The 20,378-nt window shown below is 42.1% G+C and overlaps 1 protein-coding gene across 1 annotated transcript in view; it reads right to left on the bottom strand.

Annotated features, from left to right (window-relative positions):
- Positions 1–20,378, bottom strand: part of LOC117521924 (multiple epidermal growth factor-like domains protein 11) — a 253,072-nt gene that overhangs the window by 207,126 nt on the left and 25,568 nt on the right. The window lies entirely within an intron of this gene.

The following is a 20,378-nucleotide window of genomic DNA, read 5'->3' on the forward strand; positions in this document are numbered from 1 at the left end:
GGCTGTCAGCAGGACATCTCTGGAACTTATCAAGAGATTTATGAATTCTATTTATAACCTTTTGAGATATTCTGCTGATGTGAGTGTAAAAAATAATGTCATCTCCTTGGTAACAACATCAACACTGGCGAATGATGAAATGATTATGCAGCTTTGTGGATTCCTTCACAGCTCTGATAAATTGCCGTGACCCCCATCAGGATACTTTCAGACGACTCCATCACTTCTGCTGTGTGCTGCGAGAACAAACTGCAAGATAAAGAGTGATCAGGCGTGATCTTCTTCCAACAAAACACCATGAAATTCAAGTGGAAACATGCTTATTTGTCACAATGTGTGTGTGTGAGATAGAGCGAGAGCGAGAGAGAGCGAGAGAGAGAGAGAGAGAATCATTAATAAGCAGAGTGAATAACTCGAGTTCTTAAATACACAAACACTAACTCCTCTGGAAGCTTCACTGAAGGTCCCCAGACAGCAGCTGACCTTGGACCACCTCCGTACCAGCAGATCCACATTATGGTCACATTTGTTTTTACAACCCCAATTCCAATGAAGTTGGGACGTTGTGTGAAATGTAAATAAAAACAGAATACAATGATTTGCAAATCCTCTTCAACCTATATTCAATTGAATACACCACAAAGACAAGATATTTAATGTTCAAACTGATAAACTTTGTTTTTGTGCAAATATTTGCTCATTTTGAAATGGATGCCTGCAAAATATTTAAAAAAAGTTTTGACGGGGCAACAAAAGACTGGGAAAGTTGATGAATGTTCAAAGAACACCTGTTTGGAAACAGGTGAGTGTCATGATTGGGTATAAAAGGAGCATCACCAAAAGTCTCAGCCGTTCACAAGCAAAGATGGGGCGAGGATCACCACTTTGTGAACAACTGCATGAAAAAGTAGTCCAACAGTTTCAGAATAATGTTTCTCAATGTTCTATTGCAAGGAATTTGGGGATTCCATCATCTACAGTCCATAATATAATCAGAAAATTCAGAGAATCTGGAGAACTTTCTACACGTAAGCAGCAAGGCTGAAAACCAACATTGAATGCCCGTGACCTTTGATCCCTCAGGCAGCACTGCATTAAAAACCGACATCATTGTGTAAAGGATCTTACCGTGTGGGCTCAGGAACACTTCAGAAAACCATTGTCAGTTAACAGTTCGTCACTACATCTACAAGTGCAAGTTAAAACTCTACCATGCAAAGTGAAAGCCAAACATCAACAACATCCAGAAACACCGCCGCCTTCTCTGGGCTCGAGCTCATTTGAAATGGACAGACACAAAGTGGAAATGTGTGCTGTGGTCTGATGAGTCCACATTTCAAATTGTTTTTGGAAATCATGGACATCGTGTCCTCTGGACAAAAGAGGAAAAACACCATCCAGATTGTTACCAGTGCAAAGTTCAAAAGCCAGCATCTGTGATGGTATGGAGGTGTGTTAGTGCCCATGGCATGGACAACTTACACATCTGTGATGGCACCATCAATGCTGAAAGGTACATCCAGGTTTTGGAGCAACACATGCTGCCATCCAAGCAACGTCTTTTTCAGGGACGTCCCTGATTATTTCAGCAAGACAATGCCAAGCCACATTCTGCACGTGTTACAACAGCGTGGCGTCGTAGTAAAAGAGTGCAGGTACTAGACTGGCCTGCCTGCAGTCCAGACCTGTCACCCATTGAAAATGTGTGTCGCATTATGAAACGCAAAATACGACAACGGAGACTGTTGAACAACTGAAGTCGTACATCAAGCAAGAATGGGAAAGAATTCCACCTACAAAGCTTCAACAATTAGTGTCCTCAGTTCCCAAACGCTTATTGAGTGTTGTTAGAAGGAAAGATGATGTAACAGTGGTAAACATACCACTGTCACAGCTTTTTTGAAACGTGTTGCAGGCATCCATTTCAAAATGAGCAAATATTTGCACAAAAACAATAAAGTTTATCAGTTTGAACATTGAATATCTTGTCTTTGTGGTGTATTCAATTGAATATAGGTTGAAGAGGATTTGAAAATCATTGTATTCTGTTTTATTTACATTTTACACAACGTCCCAACTTCATTGGAATTGGGGTTGTACTACACAGTGTGTGAAAACAAAAGAATGAGTGGCGTCACATTGAGATACATGTCAATCAGCAGAGTCAAAGAAGAAACGCATCACAGAAGAATTAAGCCCTAAATAGGCCACGAGGCGGCCCACTGGACCGGTGTGTTTTCCTGAATACCTTACCACAGTCCTCACCTGTCCTGCATATTTTCCATGTCTAACTGTTCTAGTCACGACTGGATAATTAATGTTGGTGATTGGCTGAGCACACCTGACTGAGCTAATTGGGCAGCACAGTCTCGTTTGAGGGCGGGCGCTAAAGGTGTAAAATATGACGCATCTGATTTAATTTCTCTACTTCCAGGGACAGACATATGGCACCTCCTCCTGAGTTTTTGGGCAAATTACACGCAAAGTGAAAATGCTACTCTGGTTAGCTGTGTAGGCTAACACTTACGGACACGGCCTCTCACATTTGCCTCGTCTTCCCTTCTCCATTGGGAAGTGAAAAAAATCTGCACTTTTCTCGACTGCTTTGGTTATTGCAGACGAAAACAAAACAGTCCAGCATTTTCCCGTTAGAATGTGCTGTTTGTGGGAAGAGACTAATCCCTGCGTGGAGTGTGGAAGTGTCCACTTGGAGGATGGAGTTTCAGTGGAAACCATTTCAAACCGGCACAACCGCTAGGTGACAGTGAGTATGCTCTTAAGTCTACCGAGCCGGGCTGAATGGTTTGTGCTGAAACTCCTAGACTCCGCCTGGGGAATCTTTGCTGTGTTCGTGTCGGCTCTCCCCACACGTGGTCAAATCCCGCGATATCATGTAGGGGTTCAAACTAGACTCCGTTGCCTATTAGCTGTGGGTAGCATAGAGAGAGTTCTAAAACATGCCAGGCAGGTGTCCTCCGGTTGATCTCTGGTGTGAAACAAGACCGCTCCTGTCACTGAGCTGCAAGTAACAAGTACTGAACCCTGTTCAGAATCATCCTTGCAAGCACCTTTCCCTGCACAGAGTGTGACAGTTCTTGTAATCCAGGTAGTGATCTGTTCCTTTCCAGAGTGGGACAACAAGTCCATTCTTCCTGCTGGCTTGGATTATACCCTTCTGACATATTGAAACAAACATTACTGCAATGGTGGGAGATCAGTTACAAGGTGCTGATTAATCCACACGCAGCACAAACCGCGACCTGATGTTCATATTTACCAACCTAACAAATTGTTGAACTTGGATACGGTAAGATGGTACAAACAAGTCATCCTTTATCTGAGTTGTACAGCAAACAGATAAGGCAGCACAGACATCTCCATTTTCACCTTCAGCTTCTTCAACTGGTGTAATATTTCATTATGACACAACTTTACATTTGAGAGCTGTCGCGCACTATCTGAAGGGCGGAAATAAATTACTCCATCGCGGCATAATAAATGAGGCCATGTTTCCACGGGGCCGCCGCGTCCGACTCCGTCGTTATCTCGTGCAGCGATTAGTTCACAGGCCAGCTGTGGTCAGCAGACACCGCGAGTCCGAGGAGGAAGAAAACTAAAGAGAAGAGAAAAACCCAGGCAGAAATAAACACTGAACTTTAAAAAAATAAAAAAGTAATGAAGTAAGAAGAATGGACGGACAAGGAAGAAGAGCCTGGGGTCGAGGACCAGTAAGGATTCAAACCTTCGAGGAGTAAAGTGAAAATCCACGTCAGTGAAGCTGAATATCCACAGAATTAAAACATTGCAGAGACGTTTTAGTCGGAGCGACCGCAATAACAAAAGTGGCTTATAACACAAAACCAGTGGAATACTGTGCCACACACCTCTGTCCACTGGAGCCAGAGACAAAACACTTTGTGTGTGTGTGTGTGTGTGTGTGTGTGTGTGTGTGTGTGTGGGGAGGAGTCCCATGACGGACATTAAAAAAATGGGAAGACAAAAAAAAAAAAAAAAAAAAAAAAAAAGCATAAATTACTCCAGCTTTTACCTTCTGATTAGAGCGCTAAAGTTGGAATATAACAATAGCTAGCAAGCAAACCTTTATAAAACTTTGTTTTGTTGCCAACACCAGCATTACACACACTCACTGGACACTTTAGCAGGTCCACCTTTGCTAGTATTGGGTTGGACCCCTTTTGCCTTCAGAACTGCCTTAATTCTTCATGTCATAGATTCAACAAGGTGTTGGAAACATTCCTCAGAGATGTTGGTCCATATTGACATGATGACATCACACAGTCGTCCATTCAACCTGTCTGTCCATCATCCTCTGACCTCTGACATCAACAAGACATTTTCATCCACACAACTGCCGCTCATTGGTAGCGTCTCCTTTTTGGAACATTCTCTGTAAAGATGATTGTGGGTGAAAATCCCAGTAGATCAGCACTTTGTGAAATACTCAGACCAGCCTGTTGAGCACCAACAACCAACCATGCCATGTTCAAAGTCACTTAAATCTTCTTTCTTCCCCATTCTGATGCTCAGTTTGAACTTCAGCAAGTCATCTTCACCACGTCTAGATGACTAAATGTGTTGAGTTCCTGCCATGTGATTAGCAGATTAGGTGTTTGTTCACAGGCAATTGAACAGGTGTACCTAATAAAGTGGCCAGTGAGTCTATACTTGCTGTCACTGTGAGTCCGGTGGCTCTTCACCGCAGTGGCAACAACAATTGAGAAAGCCAATTAACAGTCTGTTTCCGGACCTGTTCCTGAAATCTGGGGAGGAGGTTGAGTTCCTGAAGTGAAAAAGGGCCTTATGACTCCACCTGAAAAGGGACACCAGGCCGTCGCAGGTTACTTCCCCAGTCAAAGCTGGTGCTCAGTTACAGCTGGATGAACTGGAACGAATACAGATTATGCATCTTGTCCAAGGACACAGACATGTAGTGTGTAGTACAGGTCCTGGAAACTGACTGTGCTACCAGAGACCGGTCTGTTCTCTGGGAGCCCGACTTCAATCCTGTTTTGCACAATATTGTAAAAACAAAAGACAAAAAACGGTAACACAGGAGAAAAAGTAAAATAATTTTTTTTCTTGAATTCTTTCAGCTCTATTTAGAACAGATAAACAGAGTGTTCAAAACACACTTTTTTATTTGTTGGGAAGATGTAGCTAATTACTAAAATGGCACAAAATCACCGGTACATTAATTCTACGAAAGCACTGCATTAACAGACATTTTAACATTTACAGGAAAATGGATTTTGAATGGATATGGAAAAATAATACATGTAATTTAGAAAATTTTAACACAGAGAGACAGTAGTAGGAGTCCAGGAGGGTGGTGGCCAAGTGTGTTTGTTTCCAGTGCAGAAGGGTGTCAGTTCCAGGCCACCCTGCCCATTCTCCATGTCATGTGGAGCTGCATCAGGAAGGGCGTCCAGCATAACATACCCGCCAAATCAAAAAGCAGATCCATCTCAGATCTGCTGCGGTGACCCCGAGTGAAACAGGGGAGAAGACAACCAGACTTACGAGAGACAATTAGTGGTCGGCTGACGTGGATTGTTTTTAAAGATTCATAACAATGACAATTTTTAGAGAACTGAGCTGATACGGGCTTTGGGCAGGAGTGCATGCCACACAACGTAACAATTTAATAATAAGCAATGAGACAACATAAGATTACTTAAAAAAGCCAATTATGTATCTGCATTACAGTTTTCTGTGAGATAGTATAGTAAAAAAAAAAAAAAATGAGGTGGGCTTCATAGATAATTCAATCAATCAATCAATTTTTTTATATAGCGCCAAATCACAACAAACAGTTGCCCCAAGGCACTTTATATTGTAAGGCAAGGCCATACAATAATTATGTAAAACCCCAACGGTCAAAACGACCCCCTGTGAGCAAGCACTTGGATACAGTGGGAAGGAAAAACACACTTTTAACAGGAAGAAACCTCCAGCAGAACCAGGCTCAGGGAGGGGCAGTCTTCTGCTGGGACTGGTTGGGGCTGAGGGAGAGAACCAGGAAAAAGACATGCTGTGGAGGGGAGCAGAGATCGATCACTAATGATTAAATGCAGAGTGGTGCATACAGAGCAAAAAGAGAAAGAAACAGTGCATCATGGGAACCCCCCAGCAGTCTACGTCTATAGCAGCATAACTAAGGGATGGTTCAGGGTCACCTGATCCAGCCCTACCTATAAGCTTTAGCAAAAAGGAAAGTTTTAAGCCTAATCTTAAAAGTAGAGAGGGTGTCTGTCTCCCTGATCTGAATTGGGAGCTGGTTCCACAGGAGAGGAGCCTGAAAGCTGAAGGCTCTGCCTCCCATTCTACTCTTACAAACCCTAGGAACTATAAGTAAGCCTGCAGTCTGAGAGCGAAGCGCTCTATTGGGGTGATATGGTACTACGAGGTCCCTAAGATAAGATGGGACCTGATTATTCAAAACCTTATAAGTAAGAAGAAGAATTTTAAATTCTATTCTATAATTGGCAAAGCTTCTGGGGAAAACCTGGTCTTGTTAGGAGAGACGGCATCCATCCCACTTTGGATGGAGCAGCTCTCATTTCTAGAAATCTGGCCAATTTTCTTAAATCCTCCAAACCGTGACTATCCAGGGTTGGGACCAGGAAGCAGAGTTGTAGTCTTACACACCTCTCTGCAGCTTCTCTCCCCCTGCCATCCCCTCATTACCCCATACCCGTAGAGACGGTGCCTGCTCCCAGACCACCAATAACCAGCAAAAATCTATTTAAGCATAAAAATTCAAAAAGAAAAAATAATATAGCACCTTCAACTGCACCACAGACTAAAACAGTTAAATGTGGTCTATTAAACATTAGATCTCTCTCTTCTAAGTCCCTGTTAGTAAATGATATAATAATTGATCAACATATTGATTTATTCTGCCTTACAGAAACCTGGTTACAGCAGGATGAATATGTTAGTTTAAATAAGTCAACACCCCCGAGTCACACTAATTGCCAGAATGCTCGTAGCACGGGCCGAGGGGGAGGATTAGCAGCAATCTTCCATTCCAGCTTATTAATTAATCAAAAACCCAGACAGAGCTTTAATTCATTTGAAAGCTTGTCTCTTAGTCTTGTCCATCCAAATTGGAAGTCCCAAAAACCAGTTTTATTTGTTATCTATCGTCCACCTGGTTGTTACTGTGAGTTTCTCTGTGAATTTTCAGACCTTTTGTCTGACTTAGTGCTTAGCTCAGATAATTATAGTGGGCGATTTTAACATCCACACAGATGCTGAGAATGACAGCCTCAACACTGCATTTAATCTATTGTTAGACTCAATTGGGTTCGCTCAAAATGTAAATGAGTCCACCCACCACTTTAATCATACCTTAGATCTTGTTCTGACTTATGGTATGGAAATTGAAGACTTAACAGTATTCCCTGAAAACTCCCTTCTGTCTGATCATTTCTTAACATTTACATTTACTCTGATGGACTACCCAGCAGTGGGGAATAAGTTTCATTACAGTAGAAGTCTTTATGAAAGCACTGTAACTAGGTTTAAGGATATTGATTCCTTCTTTATGTTCTCTAATGCCATATACCAACACATTGCAGAGTAGCTACCTAAACTATGTGAGTGAGATAGATTATCTCGTCAATAGTTTTACATCCTCATTGAAGATAACTTTGGATGCTGTAGCTCCTCTGAAAAAGAGAGCCTTAAATCAGAAGTGCCTGACTCCGTGGTATAACTCACAAACTCGCAGCTTAAAGCAGATAACCCGTAAGTTGGAGAGGAAATGGCATCTCACTAATTTAGAAGATCTTCACTTAGCCTGGAAAAAGAGTCTGTTGCGCTATAAAAAAGCCCTCCGTAAAGCTAGGACATCTTACTACTCATCACTAATTGAAGAAAATAAGAACATCCCCAGGTTTCTTTTCAGCACTGTAGCCAGGCTGACAAAGAGTCAGAGCTCTACTGAGCCGAGTATTCCTTTAACTTTAACTAGTAATGACTTCATGACTTTCTTTGCTAATAAAATTTTAACTATTAGAGAAAAAATTACTTATAACCATCTCAAAGACATATTGTTATCTTTGGCTGCTTTCAGTAATGCTGGTATTTGGTTAGACTCTTTCTCTCCGATTGTTCTGTCTGAATTATTTTCATTAGTTACTTCCTCCAAACCATCAACATGTCTATTAGACCCCATTCCTACCAGGCTGCTCAAGGAAGCCCTACCATTAATTAATGCTTTGATCTTAAATATGATCGATCTATCTTTATTAGTTGGCTATGTACCACAGGCTTTTAAGGTGGCAGTAATTAAACCATTACTTAAAAAGCCATCACTTGACCCAGCTATCTTAGCTAATTATAGGCCAATCTCCAACCTTCCTTTTCTCTCAAAAATTCTTGAAAGGGTAGTTGTAAAACAGCTAACTGATCATCTGCAGAGGAATGGTCTATTTGAAGAGTTTCAGTCAGGTTTCAGAATTCATCATAGTACAGAAACAGCATTAGTGAAGGTTACAAATGATCTTCTTATGGCCTCAGACAGTGGACTCATCTCTGTGCTCGTCCTGTTAGACCTCAGTGCTGCTTTTGATACTGTTGACCATAACATTTTATTACAGAGATTAGAGCATGCCATAGGTATTAAAGGCACTGCGGTGGTTTGAATAATATTTATCTAAAAGATTACAATTTGTTCATGTAAATGGGGGAGTCTTCTTCACAGACTAAGGTTAATTATGGAGTTGCACAAGGTTCTGTGCTAGGACCAATTTTATTCACTTTATACATGGTTCCCTTAGGCAGTATTATTAGAAAGAATTGCTTAAATTTTCATTGTTACGCAGATGATACCCAGCTTTATCTACCCATGAAGCCAGAGGACACACACCAATTAGTTAAACTGCAGGAATGTCTTACAGACATAAAGACATGGATGACCTCTAATTTCCTGCTTTTAAATTAAGATAAAACTGAAGTTACTGTACTTGGCCCCACAAATCTTAGAAACATGGTGTGTAACCAGATCCTTACTCTGGATGGCATTACCCTGAACTCTAGTAATACTGTGAGAAATCTTGGAGTCATTTTTGATCAGGATATGTCCTTCGATGCGCATATTAAGCAAATATGTAGGACTGCTTTTTTGCATTTGCGCAATATCTCTAAAATTAGAAAGGTCTTGTCTCAGAGTGATGCTGAAAAACTAATTCATGCATTTATTTCCTCTAGACTGGACTATTGTAATTCATTATTATCAGGTTGTTCTAAAAGTTCCCTGAAAAGCCTTCAGTTAATTCAAAATGCTGCAGCTAGAGTACTGACGGGGACTAGAAGGAGAGAGCATATCTCACCCATATTGGCCTCTCTTCATTGGCTTCCTGTTAATTCTAGAATATAATTTAAAATTCTTCTTCTTATAAGGTTTTGAATAATCAGGTCCCATCGTATCTTAGGAACCTCATAGTACCATTATCACCCCAATAGAGTGCTTCGCTCTCAGACTGCAGGCTTACTTGTAGTTCCTAGGGTTTTTAAGAGTAGATTGGGAGGCAGAGCCTTCAGCTTTCAGGCTCCTCTCCTGTGGACCCAGCTCTCAATTCGGATCAGGGAGACAGACACCCTCTCTACTTTTAAGAGTAGGCTTAAAACTTTCCTTTTTGCTAAAGCTTATAGTTAGGGCTGGATCAGGTGACCCTAGTTATGCTGCTATAGACTTAGACTGATGGGGGGTTCCCATGATGCACTGAGTGTTTCTTTCTCTTTTTGCTCTGTATGCACCACTCTGCATTTAATCATTAGTGATTGATCTCTGCTCTCTTCCACAGCATGTCTTTTTCCTGGTTCTCTCCCTCAGCCCCAACCAGTCCCAGCAGAAGACTGCCCCTCCCTGAGCCTGGTTCTGCTGGAGGTTTCTTCCTGTTAAAGGGAGTTTTTCCTTCCCACTGTCGCCAAGTGCTTGCTCATAGGGGGTCGTTTTGACCGTTGGGGTTTTTCTGTAATTATTGTATGGCTTTTGCCTTGCAATATAAAGCGCCTTGGGGCGACTGTTTGTTGTGATTTGGTGCTATATAAATAAAATTGATTTGATTTGATTTAGTATCATATCCACATGTTGGAACACCCCCCCACCCAAGCATCTGCTCACCCCCCCCCCCCCCCCTTAATGAAAGTTATTGAAATGCCCACCCTAAATTAAATTAGTTTTGTGACCTGAACGCATTTTAAAAAGCAAAAAAACTAAAATTTTCACTTTTTTTTTTGCGGTTGTGTCTTGTGATGCCATCAGGGTGCTCTGGTCTTTTCCGAGTCTTGAAAAATGTAACAGGTAAACCACAATAACATTAAAAATAATGTAGCTCACCTGGATGATACAAGACATCATCGTTTCAGCTCGAAAAGTGGGCATGACCAAACTCCAAAGACTGTATCAAGGTAAAAAAAAAACATCAGATATGTTCTGGAGCTGCCCACTTACTCAATGTCTTGACTGAGACGTCTCTTCAACATTGCGTTGAGGTCTGGGACAGTGCCGAAGGAGTGGCAAACTGGGGTGGTGGTCCCCATACCTAAAAAAAAAAGGTGAAAGTGTGTGCCAACTACAGGGGCATCAGACTACTCAGCCTCCGTGGTAAAGTCTACTCCAGGGTGCTGGAAATGAGGTTCGGCTGATAGTCAAACCTCTGATTGAAAAGGAACAATGCGGGTTCCGTCTTTACTCTCACAAGGATCCTGGAGGGTGCCTGCGAGTATGCCCATCCAGTCTACAAGTGTTTTGTGGACTTGGAGAAGGCATCTGATCGGGTACCCTGAGAGATACTATGGGAGATGCTGCAGGAGTATGGAGTGAGGGGGTCTCTTCTCAGGGCCATCCAGTCTCTGTACTCACAAAGCAAGAGCTGTGTTCGGGTGTTTGGCAGTAAGTCGGACTCGTTTCCAGTGGAGGTTGGCCTCCATCAGGGCTGCGCCTTGTCACCACTACTGTTTGTGATATTCATGGACAGGATATCGAGGCGTAGTCGGGAGGAGGAGGCTTTCCAGTTTGGTGGGCTCAGGGCCTCATTACTGCTTTTTGCTGTTGATGTGGTCCTGTTGGCTTCATCGGCTGGTGACCTCCAACACTCAGTGGATCAGTTCACAGTCGAGTGTGAAGTGGCTGGGATGAGGATCAGCACCTCTAAATCTGAGGCCATGGTTCTCAGCAGGAAACCGATGGATTGCCTACTCCGGGTAGGGAATACAGCCTTGCCTCAAGTGAAGGAGTTCATGTACCTCGGGGTCTTGTTCATGAGTGAGGGGATGATGGAGTGTGAGATTGGCCGGACAGTTGGCGCAGCAGGGGCGGTATTGCATTCGCTCTACTGCACTGTTGTGACAAAAAGGGAGCTGACCCAAAAGGCAAAGCTCTCGATCTACTGGTGATTCGTCATTCCTCCTCTCACCTATGGTCACGAGAGTTGGGCTATGACCGAAAGAACTAGATTGCGAGTACAACTGTCTGAAATGGGCTTCCTTGGGAGGGTGGCTGGTGTCTCTCTTAGTGATAAGGTGAGAAGTTTGGTCATCCGTGGGGACCTCGGAGTAGAGCCGTTGCTCCTTTGCGTTGAAAGAAGCCAGCTGAGGTGGTTCAGGCATCTGGTAAGGATGCCCCCTGGGCACCTAGGGAGGTGTTCCAGTCACATCCAGCTGGGAGGAGACCCCGGGGAAGACCCAGGACTAGGTGGAGATATTATAGCTCCATACTGGCCTGGGAATGCCTCGGGATCCCCCAGACCTGGGAAAGGGACTTTTGGGGTTCCCTACTGGAGCTGTTGCCCTGCAACTCTGTCCAGGATAAGCAGTTGAAGATGACCTGATGATAATCTGATCTGATCCAATGGTTTCGGAGAACAAGATGGTTCTTTTTTCTCCACACTGTTTACTATTAACGGTTTCCACCTGCTCAAAGTGGTGTTAATCAGTGACGTCACCTGATGGAGTAGGTGGTTGCAAAGAAAACGTGCACCCTCTTGGCCCTTTCTGGAATCAGCTTGAGACCTCTGCTGTTGAGAGACGCCACCTCAGCCAGCTGGTTCTGGGATTCTCCCCACAAACACAGGCAGAGCCACCAAACACAAATCCTGTTAGACTAAACCAAATTATAAGAACATGAAAAGAAAACTATGTGACGCATTGGAATAAAGAAAAAAAAAAAAAACTCAACCAAAACGAAGAGTAAATTGCAATGCTATTTGCCCCTGAACAATTAAAATTTTTCAATTTTATTAATTTATATAGCACCAAGGCTCTTCACACAACACATAATTCATAGCAGCACAAAGTGAATTAAGATCGAAAAGGGCACAGTAAAAAGGTAAAAGCATAGTAGAATAAAAAGAAATTACAAACCAAACATAAAAACATGATAAATTAACGATAAGACAGTCTAAAAAAGTGGGTCTTCAATCTTGATTTAAAAGTCTCCACCGTGTCGGACTGCCTTATAGATGCAGATACATCGTTCCAGATAGCAGGGCCACGGTAAGAGAAAGCTCTATACCCCACAGACTTTTTATTCACCCTTGGAACACACAGAAGTCCTGTGCCTTGCAGGACAGAACTCCATGGAAGAATACCTGAGCACTGTGACCAACCCAAAGCTCCATTTACAGACTCGGTGATCACAGCCTGGCCGTGGAGAAAGGCCGTCACAGACAGACCTGGCTCCCCAGAGAAGACAGACTGTGACAGACCAACTGCTCACAACACCGGGTGGAGAGCGAGATGCACTTCCTGACCACCTGCCCGCTACCCCAAGACATCAGAGACACAGATCACAAACACACAACGGACTTTGAGAGCAACATCGACAAACTTCACTGTCTGTTGGCTGAAGTACAACAATGTGCAAATACAGCAGCAAGGTTTGTGAGCCACTGTGACAAGAAAAGAAGGAGCAACAGACATAAACAACTGTAAACCCAAAACAGGAGAATAAACTGCTACATCACTTTATGTATAATATAACTGTATGTACATCTTCTTGATTTTCATTTTTTGTTCTATGTAACACTTGCTTTAACAATGTAAATGCATGTTTCCCATGTCAATGTGTGTGAATTTTCTCACACACCCAGTTTGAGCAAAAGAGCTTCTGCAAATCTGTCTGAGGTGAGTGAGTAATCTGAAACTAAAACATGATGTTAGCGCACCGCTCAACACTGAAATTTTATCAGCTAGCGCTAGCTTAACCTTCAACTGCAGCATCACTCAGTCAAGCTGAGTGAACATTTTATATTTGTAAATGGTTTGATATATTTTTATTTTTACTAAATTAATCTGCACAATAGTTTGTTTTTTTTAATTGTGACTGTTCTGACTACAAGAACAGTCTCAACTTTATATAACTACATTTTTTTCAACCATCTAGTAATCAGACCTTCAAGAAAATAACATAGCACTGTTTCATGTGTAGCAAGGTGAAATCCGGATTGAAAAGATGTTTCTGCTAGCTTGGCGGCCGGGATGGCGGTGGGATCAAACCCCGGACTGCTCGAACTAAAGACCAGAACTCTACCAGGTCAGCCAAAGCGGAATTCCCCATTAGCCAAGCTAGCGGGATCATCTTTTCAATCCGGACTTCACCTTGCTACATGTTTCTTTATATTTTAAGAAATACATTTCTTCTGTTGTGCCACTGTTAGATAAATTATACTGTAAAAACAAGTTTAGCATTTATTATCATCTATTACTTCTGTTCATTTTAAATTCTGTTCTTTCTGTATCTTAAATGATCAGGAGCATTTCAACATTTGCTGTGCAGAGAACCTTGTGAAACCAGATGCACTTCAACACAAACACCAAAACCTGTAGCCTAGATGGAAGAAGAGAACATCTCTGCTCTTCAAAATGTGAAGAAAATGTCTCCAAAAACTCCACCAAGAGGTCGAAGCTGCAGAGGAGACCTTTGTTTGGTTAAATGTCCTGAGAGTCCAGCTCACCTGTCGTCTCTGAAAATTCACACCTACTGCTACACTTCTAAATAAAACAAAGGCTCTTTAAAGAGCAATTATTTTATTATTTGAAAAAACTGTTTCCTTTTATATTTTAACATTAAATGAATGAATCATTAAACAAGAGTCAAAGTTCAACTTTGCACTGGTAGAAGAAGCCCCGCCCCTATTGTACACAATTTCAAAGCGAGAATAGTCAAATTCATATTTTACTAATTACTCTGTCCTGATGACAGCATTAAAATCCATCACATAGTCAATAAGGACATAATTAAATGCTGAAATGACTAAATTAAAATATTTCATCATGAGGTTTATGTCATAACTACATGTGTAAATGAAATGTGACCGTAGAAAATACATACTAATTTTAACAGACACACTGCAGTCATCGTTACATCATCTCTTGTTGTGTTTATAATAAATATTTACATTTATTTACGATCTCTTATTTCCTGGTTGAAATGCAGATATGAATGAATGAATGAATCTACCAGACTTAAAATGTACACATTACTTTTCATGCTATTTTATTTGTCTAAACATAGATGTCCAAGCTTCATGATCATGTTAATCAAGAAATCGTCTCATCTGAAACAACAACAGATAAGTTATGGTTTTAATTTACAGACGAATGTCAAAGATTTCTAAAGATTCTTTGTTTTTTTTACTTCAATCTACATTAATTATGAGTTTTCTAATTTAAGAAACAATTAACTTCCAAATGTACACTAATCAGAAATTTACGAGGTTAAAAAAAAACATTTGTAAGGCTTTTCTTTCGTAAACTGCTATGTATAAATTAGCAGTTGTGATGTTCCTATGACACATGTTTATTAGATCCCATTCCTACCAGGCTGCTCAAGGAAGCCCTACCATAATTTAATGCTTCGATCTTAAATATGATCAATCTATCTTTGTTAGTTGGCTATGTACCACAGGCTTTTAAGGTGGCAGTAATTAAACCATTACTTAAAAAGCCATCACTTGACCCAGCTATCTTAGCTAATTATAGGCCAATCTCCAACCTTCCTTTTCTCTCAAAAATTCTTGAAAGGGTAGTTGTAAAACAGCTAACTGATCAGCTGCAGAGGAATGGTCTATTTGAAGAGTTTCAGTCAGGTTTTAGAATTCATCATAGTACAGAAACAGCATTAGTGAAGGTTACAAATGATCTTATGGCCTCGGACAGTGGACTCATCTCTGTGCTTGTTCTGTTAGACCTCAGTGCTGCTTTTGATACTGTTGACCATAAAATTTTATTACAGTCATTAGAGCATGCCATAGGTATTAAAGGCACTGTGCTGCGGTGGTTTGAATCATATTTGTCTAATAGATTACAATTTTGTTCATGTAAATGGGGATCTTCTTCACAGACTAAAGTTAATTATGGAGTTCCACAAGGTTCTGTGCTAGGACCAATTTATTCACTTTATACATGCTTCCCTTAGGCAGTATTATTAGACGGTATTGCTTAAATTTCATTGTACGCAGATGATACCCAGCTTTATCTATCCATGAAGCCAGAGGACACACACCAATTAGCTAAACTGCAGGATTGTCTTACAGACATAAAGACATGGATGACCTCTAATTTCCTGCTTTTAAACTCAGATAAAACTGAAGTTATTGTACTTGGCCCCACAAATCTTAGAAACATGGTGTCTAACCAGATCCTTACTGTGGATGGCATTATCCTGACCTCTAGTAATACTGTGAGAAATCTTGGAGTCATTTTGATCAGGATATGTCATTCAAAGCGCATATTAAACAAATATGTAGGACTGCTTTTTTGCATTTACGCAATATCTCTAAAATCAGAAAGGTCTTGTCTCAGAGTGATGCTGAAAAACTAATTCATGCATTTATTTCCTCTAGGCTGGACTATTGTAATTCATTATTATCGGTTGTCCTAAAAGTTCCTAAAAGCCTTCAGTAATTCAAAATGCTGCAGCTAGAGTACTGACGGGGACTAGAAGGAGAGAGCATATCTCACCCATATTGGCCTCTCTTCATTGGCTTCCTGTTAATTCTAGAATAGAAATTTAAAATTCTTCTTCTTACTTATAAGGTTTTGAATAGTCAGGTCCAATCTTATCTTAGGGACCTCATAGTACCATATCACCCCAATAGAGCGCTTCGCTCTCAGACTGCAGGCTTACTTGTAGTTCCTAGGGTTTGTAAGAGTAGAATGGGAGGCAGAGCCTTCAGCTTTCAGGCTCCTCTCCTGTGGAACCAGATCCCAATTCAGATCAGGGAGACAGACACCCTCTCTACTTTTAAGATTAGGCTTAAAGCTTTCCTTTTTGCTAAATCTTATAGTTAGGGCTGGATCAGGTGACCCTGAACCATCCCTTAGTTATGCTGCTATAGACTTAGACTGCTGGGGGGTTCCCATGATGCACTGAGTGTTTCTTTCTCTTTTTGCTCTGTATGCACCACTCTGCATTTAATCATTAGTGATTGATCTCTGCTCTCTTCCACAGCATGTCTTTTTCCTGGTTCTCTCCCTCAGCCCCAACCAGTCTCAGCAGAAGACTGCCCTTCCCTGAGCCTGGTTCTGCTGGAGGTTTCTTCCTGTTAAAAGGGAGTTTTTCCTTCCCACTGTAGCCAAGTGCTTGCTCACAGGGGGTCGTTTTGACCGTTGGGGTTTTACATAATTATTGTATGGCCTTGCCTTACAATATAAAGCGCCTTGGGGCAACTGTTTGTTGTGATTTGGCGCTATATAAAAAAATTGATTGATTGATACTCTGTTGTCTTCCGTGCTTTGGCCTGATGCCTCATTTCTAAATTGGACACGCAAAGCTACGTCACAGTTGGATTGAGATGAACTCTGACCACAGTGAGTATAATGTCAAGCGATGTGACGTTTGCACTTAGCTTCCCATGCTTCCCACGTGGTGCTCTGTGTGAAAGACCCTTTAGCGTGTGTCCTACTGTTTCAAAACACCTCTTTCCGCTGCTTTAAGGCACCCATTTGTGTATAAACTGACACAAAGGGGAGTGTCCTAGCATCATTCAACAGACGCCACACTGACAAGTCCACTTCTCAAACTTTTTTTTGCCTCAATGCGAGCATCATTCAAGGTCAGTGACTTCAAAATGCATTTCGTTGGCCCGATTAATCGTTCTGTCAGAAGACACAGGAACATGAATATATTGTTTTTTACCACGCTTTCATAAAACTTCAGTAAAGGTGTCTTTATCTCACATCCCCTCTGATTTTGTGAGATGGCTTGTATCAGTGTGAACGCTGCACCGTATGTCAGACGAGGACTGTGCTGGGATACGGCGCGCTGACAGCTTGGAGACTTTAGCTCCTCCATCACAGAGATATGATGCGCTGCAGTCCTCGCTTCATGTGTGCACCTGATGCCCCTCGAACACAAACCGCCAGCTTGCCTTGTTCAAATAACAAATACCTGCATGTGAACAAATTAATATCGTGTAAGAGTAACAGTTGCTCTGTAAAAACGTTCTTTCTTCTGCTATTTTCACGATGAAGACGGGGCTGCACATTCACTAGGCAAACCAATAAATAACCAGCCCTGTATCCTCTACATTTTCACATTATTTCAACAAACAAGGATGTTTTATGGCAGCGAAGTGTTTCTTAAGAATGAGCACAGCACACAGAAAATTAAGTGCCGAGTTTTAAAAAGACATATGTGAGGGGGCAAGAAACAGAGTAAAGCAGACACAGGAGCCAGACAAGCCTCGGTAAAACTCACTTTATGAGTCTTATGGTATTTAAACCTCAGAGGAGTCATTCTCTCTAAATTTATAGCGGCCGTTTGTGAACATTTTACAGCTTTTTTTGTGCATTGGATCGGGAATGCTACCAGCCACTTGTACTTGGCACCGCACACTGAGTAAAGATTTATATGGGTAGACGGGAGACCGGGGTCGAGATGCTGACTGAAACACACAATCTGGCAACTTCTCCCGGAGTGTGTGAAAAGGACTCATGTTTCAGTGTGAGCAAGGTGACCAGATGGTACATGGGATTTCTAATTTTGAAACAAAAATTGGAAAATTAGAAAAAGATACAATTCTGGGGTTGTTTTTTTGTTGGGGGGGGGGCATGTCTTTAGTTTCCTGGGGTGTCCGATAGAACTGAACATGCCTAATGTGAAGATATTCACTTATCTTGGACGTAGTATACATGTCTCTGGGTCCTGAGATTGAGGGGGCGCCTGGGAAGCTTAAGGAGTTATGAGCTTGAGGAAGGTCTTCCAGAAGAACAAAAGTCCAAGTCTTTTGGGTTAGGTGTAACATATAGTTGAGACCTGAGTACTGCTAGAATGACTTTGTGTCAAATGAACAGTTACTATAAGAGACTAACGTGTGGGTTTCATCCCAACATCAAATCCATAGACTGTACTGGACAAAGTCTGCATGACGTCACCCGTAGGTTCTCTAGAGACCCGGAACAGCTGATATGAAGCCTGTGTGGGTGTCACCATGATGGCAGCAGTGGTATGATGACCTCATTAATGCATAAAGTGACAGAGTGTGGGTGGCTCATTGTGTGATGAAAGAAGCCTGAACACACCCCTGTCTTCAAGTCTGAAGTCTAGGCTGATATGATGTAGAGGAGAAAGGTAGACATACTGTGTGTGCAAGAGACCAAGTGGAAGGGAAGTAAGAGCAGGAGCATTGGTGGGGGGTTTAAGTTGTTGTATCATGGTGAGGATAGAAAGAGTAGTGGTGGGGTCATTTTAAAGGAAGAGTATGAGTATGTTAAGAGTGTGTTGGAGGTTAAGTGAGTGTCTGACAGGGTGACGAGTGTGAAGTTGAAAATTGAAGGGTGATGATGAATATCATCAGTGCATATGGCCCACAGGTAGATTGTGAGATATACATCCTTTATTTAACCAGGGAAAAGCCTCACTGTGATTAAAATCTCTTTTCCAAAAGCAACCTAGCCAAGAAGGCAAGATACTGTAATGGCCCGGTCACACAATTCCTGAATGAAGGAAAAAAAGTAAAAAAGTCACAAATCATTGAGAAAAGGTGGATGAGTGAGCTTTTGACTTTTCCCATCACTGAACAGCCTGCGAATCAAGAGTGCAAAAGGAACGAAACTGAAGCTAACGTTTATCTCGATGCTTTAAACAAAACGCACCTGGAGCCACTGCTGGAGCAGTGTGTGTCCGCATCCTGTTCGGCATTCCAGGACTCAGAGCTGGGATGGAACTCTGTAGCGCCTGAGTCCTGGAGAAGCGGCAAACAGAAGCATGCAATCCGACCCAATGTGGAGATCTTTGCGCACATCGGTGGGTCCACCTGCTCTGGTTGCTCGTCCAGAACAAAAGAGAGATCATATCCTTCATCATCAGATTCCTCACTGTCTGGTTCAGACTGATGACACACTGTGCACTCCATCTTGCTCCAATTAAAAAAAAAAAAAAACTGAAGCACTTTGCTTGCAGCTGCATATGTTTGCTTTTAACGTATGCGTTCTGCCGTGTGTAGCCCTTGCCGCACTCCTGCCTTCATTTTTGTTTTTTTGCATTGTAGAAATGCGCTGAAGTCACAAGCAATCTTAAAACTTCCTGTCTCGTTTCAGCATTGAGAGTGAGACAGAGGGAAAAAGAGAGCGCGAGAGATAAGAGAGCGAAGAGAGAAGAGAGAGAGAGCGAGGGGGGGGAGAGAGAAAGCTTGCGCTGTTTCTGATCACTGATCAAAGCTGTTCACACGCGAATGTCTGCTGCTGCTGGAACTTCTTCACACTGATGTTCAAAGTCACACGTCTGCAGGAGGCAGAACAAATACGCCCCCAAACAAATATGCAGCTATTAAGGATCACCTCCTGACGTAATAATATTTTGTGTCATCTGCGGTGATCTATCAGAGTGAACTGTGTCTCGGTTTGTGTAAACCAGGCAGCAGTTTACAGACGCATGACTTTGAGCATCAGTGTGAAAAAGTTCCAGCAGCAAGAATACTGTTGTAAAAGTATAGAGAAGGTCAGTATGAGTTACACTGCGTGTTTGTTTATTTGGAGAAAGCTGATGACAGGGTGCCAAGAGAAGAGTTGTCGAATTGTATGAGAAAGTCTGGAGTGGCAGAGAAGTATGTGAGGGTGGTGCAGGACATGTACAAGGACAGTGTGACAGCGGTGAGATGTGCAGTAGGAATGACCGATTCATTCAAGGTGGAGGTGGGATTACACCAAGGATCAGCTCTGAGTCCTTTCTTGTTTGCAATGGTGATGGACAGGTTGAGGGACAAGCTCAAACAGGAGTCTCCATGGACTATGATGTTTCCATACGACACTGTGATCTGTAGTGAGAGTAGAGAGCAGGTTGAGTCTAGCCTGGAGAGGTGGAGATATGCTCTGGAGAGAAGGGGAATGAAAGTCAGCAGGAGCTA

This window comes from Thalassophryne amazonica, chromosome 2, assembly GCF_902500255.1.
Source record: "Thalassophryne amazonica chromosome 2, fThaAma1.1, whole genome shotgun sequence".
NCBI lineage: Eukaryota > Metazoa > Chordata > Actinopteri > Batrachoidiformes > Batrachoididae > Thalassophryne > Thalassophryne amazonica.